Source organism: Eumetopias jubatus, unplaced genomic scaffold, assembly GCF_037043125.1.
Source record: "Eumetopias jubatus isolate StellerSeaLion01/CBP00866 unplaced genomic scaffold, mEumJub1_p1.0 scaffold_4, whole genome shotgun sequence".
NCBI lineage: Eukaryota > Metazoa > Chordata > Mammalia > Carnivora > Otariidae > Eumetopias > Eumetopias jubatus.
Window position 1 is genome coordinate 174,559,740 of NW_028274810.1, and position 14,627 is coordinate 174,574,366.

Here is a 14,627-nt window from a genome sequence, read left to right on the forward strand (position 1 = left end):
TAAAACAATTATTTTCCTAAAGAAATAGAAGTGAATGTCAAAGCAATAGTCTTTTAAGTTTAAAATTTCGTTTGTGTGCACTTTTGGATTCCTGTGTAACATAACCATTTCACTTGTTATGATTCAAAGAAGCCTTTTAAGCCCAGAAAATGTATGGATGGGGACTGTGACTTCAGCAAATTAAGCTGTAGAACTAGATGGCTTGGTAATGAAAGCAAGAATGCAGAATTACTTGGTAGTAAACTACACTGGTATTTACCAGAGTTTATGTAGTAAATGCAAAAATGGGTTGCATGGTTTGGTCTCAGGAAGTGTTTTACTTAGATGCCTACTATTTGAGATTGGCTTTTCTTTATGTTGAAAATATTGTGTTACTCAGATTTTGCAGAGCTCAACGCTTCTTGCAATGGAGTAATCAACTGTTATCTGAATTATTTAAAGGCTGGGATTAAAGGCCTTGGAGTTGATGCTGACAAGCTCTCACATGTAGGCAGGGGAAAGTTTAGTATTCTTTTCTTTCTGTATATACTTTGAAAATAATTTGGTCAAGTGTGGTGAATTATTTTTAAAATTTATGCATAGGAACAATGAATAATTCTTTTACAAATTGTTTTCCAAATGAGCAAATAAGATATTCAGGAAAAGAGTAGGAATCTGTTTCGTACATAACAGTGTGTCACCTAAAATTCATTGTTTTTAAAGGACTATTCTTTTAAAAAAAAAATGTTTGCAGTAGAAATCTCCACTGTTTCAGAAAAGTGTTTAGGGTGTGGATACACAGAATATATTCATTCAACAAATCCATTTGTGGGACATGACAATTTTATGTCATGTTTTTCCTTTTAGTATTTTGGTTAGCTTCTTAATTTGCTTAAAGGAAGCAATACTCTATTTGTGTGGGTATTTTTATTTGTAAACTGAAGGTATGTACTAAATGGGACTAATCACTCACAGATTATCTTCTGAGTTCTGAGTTCTACTGAATAAACAAAATAGTCGAGAAAAGCCTTAATCATAATATATAATACATTGAATGTGTTTATATATCATCACACAGCACATCATTTTAACACATATTTATAAACTCCAAATACTTATCTTTACATTATTTCTTTTCTCTTTCTTTCTTTTCCTTTCCTTTTTTTCCCCCGCTAGGAAATTAACTAAATAGCATTGTAATCATTCCCTTAAACATACCAGTGAGTTTGTATGAAAATTGGAATAGCTTCCACATTTGTCAAAGGAGAAAAGAATAATACACAAATATATATTCAGCAAATGTTTAAAATAGAGAAATGCTATTTGTTTATATTATTTGCCATGGGCACAATATTTATTAAATTTGGTATATCTTTATGAAATCATTGTTATTCCAAAGTACATTTATTCAGTACTATATACATACAGTTGCATTTTTAAAAAGCGAGTATTTGAATCTGTAACGAAAACCTAAAAATCACATGATAAACTTAGCACATGATAAAAATTACTTTATAGGTAGCTAAGTCATCTATATCCTGGAAATTTCTTTTTTTTTTTTGCCTTAAAAAATCCATCTGGACTTTTTTTTTTAAATGACACATTTAAATAAATCTCAGTTACAGAAGGAAACAAATATCTTGGTAGACCTCATGCATCTTTATCCAAATGAAGGTTAGATGGCAAAGACTATGGCTATAAAATGAAAAGTATATGTAGTCTGGTGAGTTTATTTTAAAACATATTTCAATTTTTACATTTGTTTTTCTTCCTGGCAGATGCATATAATTCAGACATTTTTTCCATCTTGACAGAATTTGTCAAATTCAGTTCAAATTTATATCCACATGATCTGACAAAGTATAATATCAATAGGCTATCATGAAGTATAAATGTAAAGTCTACCAAATGTTGCTTTAATACCTACTACTTTTTCTTTTATCTAAAAATAAATCAATGTAGTTTTTCATGATAGAAGGTAAAGAGAAACTGATCAAAATTTGACTTGCCCCCTATGACTTACCCTGTTGCTAGAGAATTCTGGTTAGTTGTATAGATCTGAGACTTCTGTGAAGAACCTCAACCTGGTAATTTATTTATAAACTTCCACCTCACTAGAGATTCAAAGTTATATTTAGGAAAGTAGAACCTCATACGATATGTGTTTATTTGATTCTTCGATTTAAATACTTCATGAGTACACCAAAAGTAATTTTTAATGGGAAATTTTGATTAGGTTTATCTGCATTACATCTAAACAACCCTGATGTATTTCTGTGCATACCATGATAGGACATCTCATTTTTTGGAAACAAAAGAAAATAAAGCTTCTGAATGAAACTCCCCCCCCCATTTCCACATTCTTCTTAGTTTAGTATTTCCTTCAACTAATTATATTTTGATACATATACTGTAAACCCCATTTTGGCTTACACAGTTTTTCACCTGGAAATCTATCTGCTTATATAACCATTTGTGACAAAGCAGAGTGTTCTAGAGAATTTCATAAGTCTCAGAGATGTATGTGTGTGTGTGTGTATTTAAATGCCTTAAATTTCAGTGGTTTGTAGGATATTTATTATGTTTAAAAGGGATTATTTGGCAGTCCCTTTCTTTATGATAGTTTTTTTCTTTTTTTAAATGAGAGCTAAGTTTTAGAAATGCCCCCAAATTAAAATATACAAAATGGAATGGATTTTTTTTACTTTGTAATCAGAGACTCAGTTGATAAAGTTGGCACAAGCTTTTTTTTTTTTTTTTCTTTTCCAGTTAAGGAGGCTATTTTGAGATACTATAGGAAGTTAGCTGTGTTGAAGTTATGGCAAAGAACTAAGGTGTTTTGGCTTGGTTTGGCTTGCTTTTGTGTTTTTATGGAATAGAATGTAGCTCAAAGTCCTTGAACTCCTATAGTGCCCCTTATATGTTTTATTGCTTTTTGTGGGACTACTACTGGGGCAGGGGTGTTAAGAGAGGAGGAGGGGTGGGCTGCAGAGTCTATGGATCAAGTAGAGTTTGTGTAGTAATGCTAATGATACTGAACTAGTCTCCCTCTGTCAGGAAAAGATCCGTTTTTCAAGCTTTTCATTCTCTGTCATTCTCCTGCCTCTCCACTCAAAGTGCCTAAGAGATCCCATGAAAACTAAGCTCTGGTAAAAATCATTTGTTCATACCTGATGACAGAGGTATCAAGAGGCAGGAGAATGACTCAGCTTTCACGTCAGGATTGGCCCTTTGGAGTTTGTGCTAATCTGCTGCAATATAATGTTATGTTTTATGTATGTGTACAATGTTTTATTTCCCAGTAGTTACATGTACATTGCACATGCATGGATACCATATTTAAAATTAAAACCCTAAAAATGAGAACAATTACTTGAACATATTTTGTAGGGAAAAAGCATAGAGGGGGGGAAAAGGTCTTAGCTATTAGAAAGGTAAAAAATACATGGCCATGAAAATATATAATTAAGCTGTATTGGAACTAGCTTTAATCGGACTCCAGTTTTCTGAAGACCACAGTTAACTGAAGATTATGAATATCCCAAGAGTTTTTTTTTAGATACTCCAGCTTCTTATGAAAGGAAGCTTTTATAAAACCAGCCAGCTGAGACCCCCACTCTATCTCAACTGCCTTTTATCCCAAGGTGGTTCAATGATCCCCAGAGACCTAGAAATGAACAGGTTTGTTTGTAGATATACATCACCACAGAACCTAGTCAGGACAAGTCATTCTGGGGCCATCTGGGAGGAACTGAGATTGGAGCAATGTGCCTGGTTTAAAAAGGCTGCTACGTTTGAGATGAGAGGTTCCCTGGGATTTTGTAAAGGGCTTTGCACTCAGAAGCAGAGTCACAGTTTCTCCAAAGTGGTAGAGTAATATCATTTCATGTTTGGTGAGGACCTGGGTCCGCTAGCATCAATCCTAATGGTTCCCACAGCTTTATAGAAGATGTACTTTATGAGTAAGCTTTCCTTTCCTCTTCCTTTACCTTCTCTGCTTTCTCCATTCTTCCTTCTCCATCTCCTTCTTTTCCCTCCTTCTCTTCTCAGACCACAGTGGCACTGAATGAGCCCCATGGACAGATGTATACTCTGCCGTAGGTTTATTTGCTTTGTTAGTTATGCCTTTAAACTGGTCGGGTGAGGGCTTAAATGAAATGTCTGTACTTAATTTTTTTCTGTTTCTTCTGATTGTTCCTCTCTTCAAAGAAGCTAAATGTCTTAGACCAGTGTACTTGCTGAGCACAAGCCTCACTGTGGAGTCTGGAGTTCAGGCCAGAGGAATGGGGAAGAACAAACTGCAGGTGTGGTTTTCTTCTAGGGTGGGCTTATGGTGGCCTGAGGTTTACTGATCTGAGGCATATCTCTGAGACAACTCAAGCAGTCTCAAACTTTTAGGAACTCTCCTGGTTTTTGAAGTTCTTCTGGATCTGAAAAGAAAAGGAATGATTGCCCTTTCTGGATAATTCCATTTTGATTATGTCCACATCTCCTCTGAAGTGTGTGTGTGTGTGTGTGTGTGTGTGTGTAAGGAGAGAGAGAGAGGTGACAGATGATGGTAGGCATAGTTGTTGAGATATGGGAATGGCCTTAGTTTAAAGATGGAATGCAGACATACATAAACATGGTTATCAAGGACCTTTTAGAACATCAAACAAACTAGGACAAATAATTGTACAGTTTTACAATGTCTCTAGTTTGGAAGTGTACTTCTATAGATGGATCAAGAGATTAAGGAGACTCAAAAATCTGAACTGCCTGGGAGCCAGGAGAACTGGTGGGCTGGAAGAGAGGCTGTGCGTTGTATCCCCTGATCTTTAAGTAAGACTGAGGGAGCGTGGGAAGAAGAGAGAACTGATATTTGGTTGGGTTTACTGTCTGTCCAATGTTCTACCAGGCTTTTTCACAGCATGTTATTTTATATATTCTCACTCAAACCCTTCAAGGTAAGAATTAATTTTTATTCATTTTAGAGATGAGAAAACAGAAGCTCTGGAGGGTTATATAACCTGACCAGGGTTACACAGCTAAGACATTTTGGAATCCAGATTAGAATTCAAAGAAGCTCGTCTCTAGAGTCTATATTCTTTTTCTTAAGCCAGAAATATCTCACATGATTTATTTTCCTCATAATCATTCATGACAGAAGTAAGTATTTAATCACCATGTATCTTCCCAGACTGATCTTTTGCTATACTCTCCTCCCTGTGGTTATTTTATACTTCTGTCATAGGGGCAGACACCTTATGCTCTTCCATACACTCCTAACCCAAAGTCTGTTCTTTGACTCAAACCAGTTCCGTCTGCCTACAGTGCCTTCACTGGGACGTTGATTTGGGTTGCCTTTTATTCACATGGGTGTGTGAACTGAAGGGTTGGGACTGAACTGATACATATACATAGGTATACATGGATTGGTATTTTATGTTGCATTATATTGTGAAACAGGGAAATTCGGCAAAGGCAGTAGCAACGTTTTCAGAAATTTAATTTTAGGATGTGAAGATTCTTTTTCTCTTTTTTCCCAGTTCTTTAATATTTATTTTAAGAAAGTTTTTTTTGCCATTCTATTTCATATCCTAGCACACAATCTAGCCAATTAAATTATGAATCTGAAACTTCGAGGGCTTGAGCTAGTTCTTTACTGAGGTTAGGCATTATTTAGTATCAGAATTAACTCTTTCAAGCCTTTGATTGCACTTCTTATTGTACTTATTAAATGTTTGATATTTTATTCTTAATTCTCGAAGGAAGGAAATATAATGTGTGTTAGTAAAATGCCTATTTGGGGAGGAAATATAAAATGTGTCAGTAATATGCCTATATTGCATGGAGTTTTCTAGATATACTTCTGGCATATGAAATATAATTCTCTGCCTCAGTTTTCTTATCATGAGAGTAGTAATCCATATTTTAGTGGGAACTTTAAAAATTTATTAATATTGGCAGAACATCTTGAGAATGAGAAATAATATCAAGTATGAAAGTGAAAATATAAATGCTGCTAGAAAACATTTAACCTCAAGTTAAATTAATGCTTTTATTTTCTTTTAGTTTTTTGTTGAAACATTAATTTTCTTTCAAGATTTTCATGTTAAAATCTTTAAATGGCTATTACTCATATGTAAAGATTGTTTCCAAAAGAACAAAGACCCTGTTGTAAATAAGAATTCTTTTTGTTGGGCTAACAACTCAGGGAAAATTAGGTCAAAAAAGATAGAATAGTACTTTTTAAATTACAGTACTTTGGTGATTAAAATAACTAAGTAAACGATGGAAACATGAAAGATAGAATATTAACATTTAATATGGTGGTTTTGGGATAAGAACTAAACATTGGAGATCACACCAAGTATTTGCTTCCAAGATACAAATAACCTTGGAAGTTATGCCTTTGGTTATGAGTTACTATTTGTAGTACTGCTCAAAATCAAAGATTGAGGTTTACTCTGGGACGGAAGCAATAAGAGTACATGCTCATTTGGATTCTTTCAGAATAGTACTGTAACATCAGTGACCAAAATACTAGCCCAATAATCATTAAATCCTGAGTTTATTTGTAGTCAAATCTCAGGTGAGCCAGTATAACTCTTTGACTTTGTTTTAGTTTCTTCATCACCAAAATGGAGATAAAATTGCTTACTTGCAAAAGAGATAGTGAATGTTAATTAATTAATGAGTTTGAACATTGCTAATAAATTCCCCTTTCTTAATTCAGTTTTCAAGGCTACAATCTCAGACATGCTGAAGATGCAGAAGTTCTGTGTTCAGATATAATGTATCTCAATATTTGGGTTGTTCAAATGTGTACCTAGCCGACTCAGAACACAGATGTGTTTCTTGGATAGCTTAAAGCTGGCTTTAAACCAACCAAACCACAGTGAAACTTCTGGTAGAAAACACCAAATTTTACTGGTTTCACCTATGCAGCCTAAGATTTACATGTGTGTCGGTGAGTGTGTGTGTGTGTGCATGCGTGCTTTATATATTTAAATATATGCAATTTCTTTGCCTTTTATGTAGATACATAGAAAAACATATTTAGGAAAATAAACCACTAAATCACAAAGAATCCAAACTAGTGCTATCTCTAGTTACTAATATGCATGCTGTGTCCAAGGCATGGCAGCATGGGTTTAAGTTGAGTTGGTTGTATCTGACAAGCTTAACTTAAAGCAACTGTTTTATGTTTGGAGGAATTAACTTATCATTATAGTACCATCTGTGCAGGGAAGTAAGTTAGACCACACGGTGGCCTTCCAGGGTGAATGGGTCTCACATGTGTGGTGTCTGGGAAAAGTCACTGGAGTCAGGTGCCCCCATTTCTAGGCCTGCCTGGCTGCACCTCTAACCAACTAATGAGGCATGAGTGGTACCAGTTTCTCAAATATGAATGGGTGCACTAGGTTAACATCATATTCCCCTAGTGCTACAACCCTAATCTCTCGGTTCCTAGGCTGATAGCCTTCTTATTGTTTCACACTATCTTCCCCATGAGTGCTTCTGTAGGCTGGGAATCAATTCCAGGCAAACTACATGACAGGGAATATTACCTGCAGAGAACTGTGCACATATTCAATAAATACATATTGCTTGAAATACTTGATGATTAATTAACCATCTAGAGAAAGCCTGTGATCAATGTTGATGACTAAGCCTTAATGGCAAAATAGTTAAAATTTATTGAGTACCTCTAATGTGTCAGGCACTCTATTTGCAGTTTGCATATGATATCTCATTTAAGCAATCATCCAGGAAACACATCTAAATCTTCCTGGAGAGTTTTGACATTATGGTATTATTGGTCATTCTTTTCAAGAAAAGTCTTTTCTGCTGGACTTGTTTGGAGCCTCCCTCTTGATGTCATTTGAAGAAATTCAATAAAGGCAAATGAATTTGCATTAGAAGAAAGCAGGGCTAAATATCCCTAGAAAACTCCAACTTAGGCATTGAATTTTTAAATTGCATCTTGAAAGCTGTAGCCAAGATCACGTTTAAGCCAGAATTTTCCTCATCATCCATAGTTCCTCCCATTCTTTGAAAATGTTAATAAGGCAGGAATATAGGCAGAAAGTGTTTTTTTTTTTTAATTTTTATTTTACCATGTAACTATCTCAAGAATCCATCTTCTGCTCTCCATCTCTGGGATAATTGTTTTAGTACAGACATCATCATTTCTCTGGTGGAATGTTAGAGTAGCCCCTCACTAGTCTCTCTTCTCACTGTTTCCTAATCTGTTCTCTTTTTTTGCTACCACAGTGTTTCCTAACACTCAAACTTTCTGTTTTAAATTCTTCAATAGCTCTTCTTGACATCCTCTGTGAGACCTTGCCTCTTTGTTACCTCCTTCCCAGGAGGAGGGAGCTGCCCCATCCTCTGAATTTCTGTGCACTTTGATATATACTTCTTTTAGCAAGTATATTTTATGAATGTCTCTCCTGTTGGTTTCTGAGCTTTCTATAATACAACCTCTTTGAATCATGTCAGTGATTGGCACGTTGTTCATACTTGTTGAAGGAATAAAGAATTTGGGGACCTGAGCTATTCTGGGTTTAGTAGAGGAGATATAATGTCACAGTTCATTAAAATTATTTTTCTAATCCATTATCTTATTTGAGTCTCACAAAAAAACCCAACCCTGTAATTCTGATCCATGAAAGGGCTTGGTTCATTGCCTCAGAATTTCTGATAGGCTACCTATTTGGTCAGGTGACAATTGGGCAGGGCCTGGAAATAACTATTTCAGGATTATTTTTCAAAGGTTGGATCCTCCTTTCTTTTTTTTTTTTTTAAAGATTTTATTTATTTATTTGAGAGAGAGAGAATGAGAGATAGAGAGCACGAGAGGGAAGAGGGTCAGAGGGAGAAGCAGACTCCCTGCTGAGCAGGGAGCCCGATGTGGGACTCGATCCCGGGACTCCAGGATCATGACCTGAGCCGAAGGCAGTTGCTTAACCAACTGAGCCACCCAGGCGCCCTGGATCCTCCTTTCTGATAGTAGGCCCTAAAGTTTTAGGGCTAAGGTTACCCTGACAGCCAAAGCTGAATCCACTTTCCAAAAAAGAAATGTTTCCAGTTCTTAGCCTAGGATGGTATAGGAGGGCTGCAGGAAGTAAGGGAGAAAACACATTTTTAGAGTGATCTAAATGAAGATGAATAGAGAAGGAGCCTTATTAGAGGCCCTGTAGAAGCTTAGAACTGTAAAACCCAGCACTGTGGGATTTAGGATTGCCCTGTTCTGGCAAATGTAGCTAATGCCTAGGGTATTCAGACGCCTTTTATACTCAGGAGAAGAGAGAACCAGAGGCCTTTTAGCATCAAGATATTCCTTTAACTTTCTTACCAAATTCCTTCACCTTGCCATGCTTCCTGACATCCCATGAAAAAGGGACTTTCTTTGTTAATAAGCCTCTTTTAATAGACAAATGTGCAAAAGGCATCTCATTTTAGAGATGTTACTTACCTATCAGAAAGGAAAAAAAAAAGGCATCTCAAATTTAACATCTCTAAACCAGAGCTCTTTGTTTTCTACCCTCCCCAAACCTCCTCCCCGTCTGATCTTCCCAGTTTTCCTCATCTCTGTAAATGACACACCCATTCAAGGGAAAAATTTCAGGAGCCATTCTGGATTCCATTTTCTCTCTCACCACCTACCCATCCATCAGCAAACCCTATCAGCTCTATCTTCACATATATCCTAAGTCTGATCATGTTTTTCTGTCTTTACCACTACCTTCTTACACTGAGCCTACCATCACTTCCCTCGTGAGCTACTGCACTAGCTTTCAAACTGGTCTCCCTCCTTTGCTCTTGACCCCCCTGCTCCCTAACCATAGCCCACCCTCCGCAGAACTGCCAGAATGAGCTATTAAAAGGTAAATCAAATTACTTCGCCCCACTGCTCAAAACCACACAAAGCTTTCTGTCACACTCAGAATAAAATCCAGAGTCCTTGCAATGACCCACAAGGCCCTACATGATCTACCTACCACCTGTCCGTTCTAGCTCTTTTCTTCTTCTCCCCACTCATTCCTTTCCAGTCATTCTGGCCTTCTTACTCATGGACTTAGTGTATCATAAAACTAATGGGATTTCCCTCTTTTAATTGATTTCTAATAAGTTTAGAGCTAAATTTCTGGTGTATCTCTAGTAAGACTAAAACAATACACATTAAAAAAATACCAATCTCATTTCTGGCTCAGCTTTACTTTCTTGTTATTATTTTTTCTTTCTCTTACCTTTATTAATTACAAATTAAATATACTCCTTACATCTTTTTTATTACAACAGGAAAATCAGACAACATAATAAAAAAGTAGAATATTTTTACTACATCGCTCCTTATCCCAATCTTCCAGTGACTTCCCAATGCTTCTATTGTAAAGTTTAAACAGCATAAGTTAAAATTCTCGTTTCTTTTTACCTCCAGTCTCATCTCTCAATTCTCCCTCTTCACTTGGCTACCTTGTATTCATTCATCAGATTTCAGCAGGAATGTTAGAAGGTTTTTCTCAGTTATCTCATTGGTGAGCCCTCTGTCTGCACTGAATCCCAGCACTCTATTGTAAGGTGATGTTGCACCTACTGGAAGACAGGGACAGTGTTTTTCTTATTCTTCATTGTATCCACAGCTTTAGCTTAGTATCTGGCCCATAGAAAACTCTTTTTTTTAAGTTCAAGTACAGTAAACTAGAAAACTGTTAATGATTACTGGTGAGTGAGTGAATCAATGAATGATGAGAGGCTTTTGCTAGGAGAGGGTTTTTGAAAATATCTGTCCAGAGTTTACTTCATACAACAAATAAATTATTAGAGGTGGGCAGGGAGTATGTGTAATTTATAAAACACTTTGAACAGGTGCACTTTAGCGGATAATATTCTCAGAATCTTTTCTCTTGGAGTACACCCAACAAGACTCAAGACTGCCAAAGTTCTTCCTTTGGTAGGGGATCTCTTTAGTCATCTTCCCCTTAGTGCTACTTGTGGAAACTATTGAGTTTGAGTACTTAAATATGGTAGAATCAAACAAAAAGTTGGAGAAACAGAATGTGACCTTTGTCATCATTCTAATTTTATTGACTTGCAGTATTCATTTTATTGATTTATAGAATCGATGGTATTTTTTTGTGTGTGTGTCCATAGCTGGTTAGCAAGCACTTTGAGCTTGTAGCAGATTTGTGGCTATATTTTCAAACTTAGTCTTTCATCAGGATGGCAGAGATTTGGCTCAAAAGTAATCTATTTTCTGAATTAATGAAATAGCTTTCATTTGGCCCTGCCATCTTTATGGAGGAGTTAAATCTTTGCTTTAGGCAGAAGTGATGGCAACACCACTATTTACAGAGACACAGCAATGTGCAGGGATAGGAAATGTGGACAGTTCCAGTAAATAGTTTATTCTGGACTTTCTGGTCTTTTTTTTCCTGGTCTTTTATAAAGTGGTCCAAATTATCTCTTCATATGCAGAAGATTTTTGTAAAAATAAAAAAGAAAGCAGATCACATTTAGACAAATAACATACAGGATGTTGGATTTGGAGGCCACTATGATGAAACTGATTTTTAATGTCATCTTTTACTTAGTTGGACTTCCTATGGAAACAAATTGAGTATCCCCATCCAATAAGTAGAGAATTGCTTTCTTTTTCTTTACTATAAATAGTTACTGTTTATTGAGTGCTTACCAAGTGTCATATAATCTTGAACCTTCAACACAGCATGATAGTTGGATGTTTTTACTCCTAATTTACGGAGGAAAAAATGAAGGTGCAGCAAGAATAAATAATTTAACCAAGATCACAAAGCTGGGGTCCACTTGGATTTCTTTGACACATAAGTCCCTGCTTCTACCATGACAATGATCTAGGAAGAATGGCAGAGTTGTCAATCCAGGATCTAAAGTATTTTAAAATGCTTAAAGGAAGCAGAGATTCATTTTTTTCCTCTAACATATAAATTTATATTATAAATCTGTGAATGAGGCTATCGTGAAGGAAGGAGAATGTTTTCTTGGAGGTGAGTGAAGGTGCTCTAGAGAGTAAAGTGGGATAAAGTTGTGAAATGCTCGTTGACTTTTAGAGCAGAAGTTTGAGTATGATAAAACAGTTGAACAGAAAGAAGTGAGAGTGAACTATAGATCCCTCAAGTCCTGTGGTTGATTAAGGAGACAAGGAAAGACAGGAAGCAAAACTTGTGTATCCTAGAGGACAAACCCTAAAAACAGACTTGGAAATAGGCCCTGGTGGAACAGCCAAAGGACACAAGATCTCCGTCAACGTCTCCAACAAAGAACACTGGTTTGGTCAGGAGAGTGTGGCCCTAAGTCAGAAAACATATGTTAATTATGATGCTTAAGAAGGAGATATGAAGGGGGAGTCTGGGTGGCAAAGTTGCTGCTGTTGGACTCTTAGTTTCAGCTCTGTTCATGATCTGGTCATGACATTGAGCCCCACATCAGGCTCTGTGTGGAGTCGGCTTGAGTTTCTCTCTCCCTCTTCCTCTGCCCCTCCCACTCGTGCTCGCTCTCTAAAATAAATAAATAAATCTTTAAAAAAAGGAGATATGAAGGATGATACTTAAAAATGGTTATAGATTCTGCTCCATACCAGATGTAAGAGATATTTCCCTTCAAAGACTACGGGAAAAAGAACAAAGGCAATAAATACTGAAGTTTGATCTAAGACTGGTTAGCAGAAGTCAGGTGGGCTAGACAAAAGCCAGGGCCCCATTAACTGTCCTTCCAACTGGAGGGCAGTGATGACATTTAGTATCTTGGAAGGTTTGCTGACCAAATGGCAAACTCAAAGATAAATTGGCTGCAGTCTCTGTCCTAGTCTCAAGAAGATCACCCTGTGAGAGGAGATGGAGAAGGGAGGGGAAGAAACAGATGTGTAAGCAGATAAATCAGACAGTACAGTGGGTAATATAATATTTACATATATATAGAAGGTACTTTGAAAGTACAGAAGCAGTCATGACTAACTGAATAGAAACACAAACTATTATGTAAAGTCATAAGTGTTTTAGTGTCATGAGCAAAGTACTATTTACTAGCACAGTTATAGAAGAATTAATTCTTCCTAGTGACTTTAAGGAAAACTTCATTGAACAGGGTATATTTGAGAGATCTTGAAGGATGAGATTTTCTTCAGGCAGAGAATGAAATTAACTGCCAAGAACAAGAAGGAGGATTCTGTACCCGTGTTCTTTCACAGAAAGATTCTAGGATAGAATTATAATCTATTCAATCAACCAGGAAGAGGCACTCAAACTGTAGACTCAACCATATCCTTCTCTTTCAATTATCATTAAAATGATCCAATGTAAGCAGTTGCCCAGCTTCTGTGCAGTTAAGCTTATAATGACAAGTTTCTTTGTTGTGGAAGTGTATTTTATTGTGGGTGTCTGTGTCTACAGATAAAGCATAGAGGAAAACTACTGGAATTCTAGCTTCTACAGTGGTTGTTGGAGAGAATTCTCTATGTATCTGGTAGATGAGAGGGTCAAACATGGTGTGTGTGAATGTGTGAGTGTGTATAAGGGGAAGAGGCTGTGGTTCCGTCTACCTGCCTATGGGCTTCTCAGCCACCTTCTTTCTGGGTCCCTGTAGGAATGCTGTGCTCTCCTGGCATTTAGATAATCGCATTTGCAGAGATCTGGCCTTAGCCAGGTCCACCTCTCATCTTTAAAAGACCACATTTGTATGTGCTGCTATTCTGTCTCCGGTAGAAAGGGACTTAAATGAGACAGTCTCTTCTTCCAAAGATCAGTTTTTAGTTTTCAAATTATTTTCCATGGTCGGATATAGTGTAGAACATGTCTAGGTGGTTTACCATTGCTTCTTAACAGCTGCCCTATGGTGGGAAAAGTCAGGCACAGTGTGTACCCAAAACTGTAGAAATGTCAGCATGTACTATGCTGATATATTAATTCCAATAGTGGTGATTCAGAAACACATACTGCATATGCACCATATGGGCCTTAAATATTTATGAAACCGAAAAGTCAGAAAAACAATTCTTTAATGTAAAAGTTAAAAAAAATCTATCACTATAATTTTTTCATGAACTAAGTTTTAAGCATTTAATATTTTAATTTACAGATTACTATATTACTGAAAGGACACTTATAATTTTAAGATATTGTTAATTCTTGTTGATTACCTGTTCTTCAAAGACACTATTGTTAGGTGCTATGGAGGAATTAAAAGAATGCCCAGAATTTGTCAGATTCTTAACTTGTTTTACCTATTTTCTATGTTTACCATCCATTGAGTGATATTTTTTTCCCCGTAGGAAAAGAATTGAAAAGGAGAATAGGGAAATCTCCAATCAGTCCACTCTTTCCTTTTCCAAATGAAATGGCATTTAGGGGAAAGGCTTGGGAGGAGATTGTAAAGCAATAAATGTAAAGAAGGTGTCTTAGAATTATGAAAACACACTTTTTTTTTTTCTTAGCATGTTTTCCAAGCTTGGTGCTGTGCTAGAGTGATTCGACATAATTTAATCTAAAAGCTCTGGGCTAGTAACCCAGAAACCTGGCTTCTAGCTGTGACTCTGATGCTAATTATTTGTACCTTAGTTTCCTAATTTATAAATGAGAGACTGATTAGTTTATCCTTAAATTTGATGCTATAAAATATCATCCAGA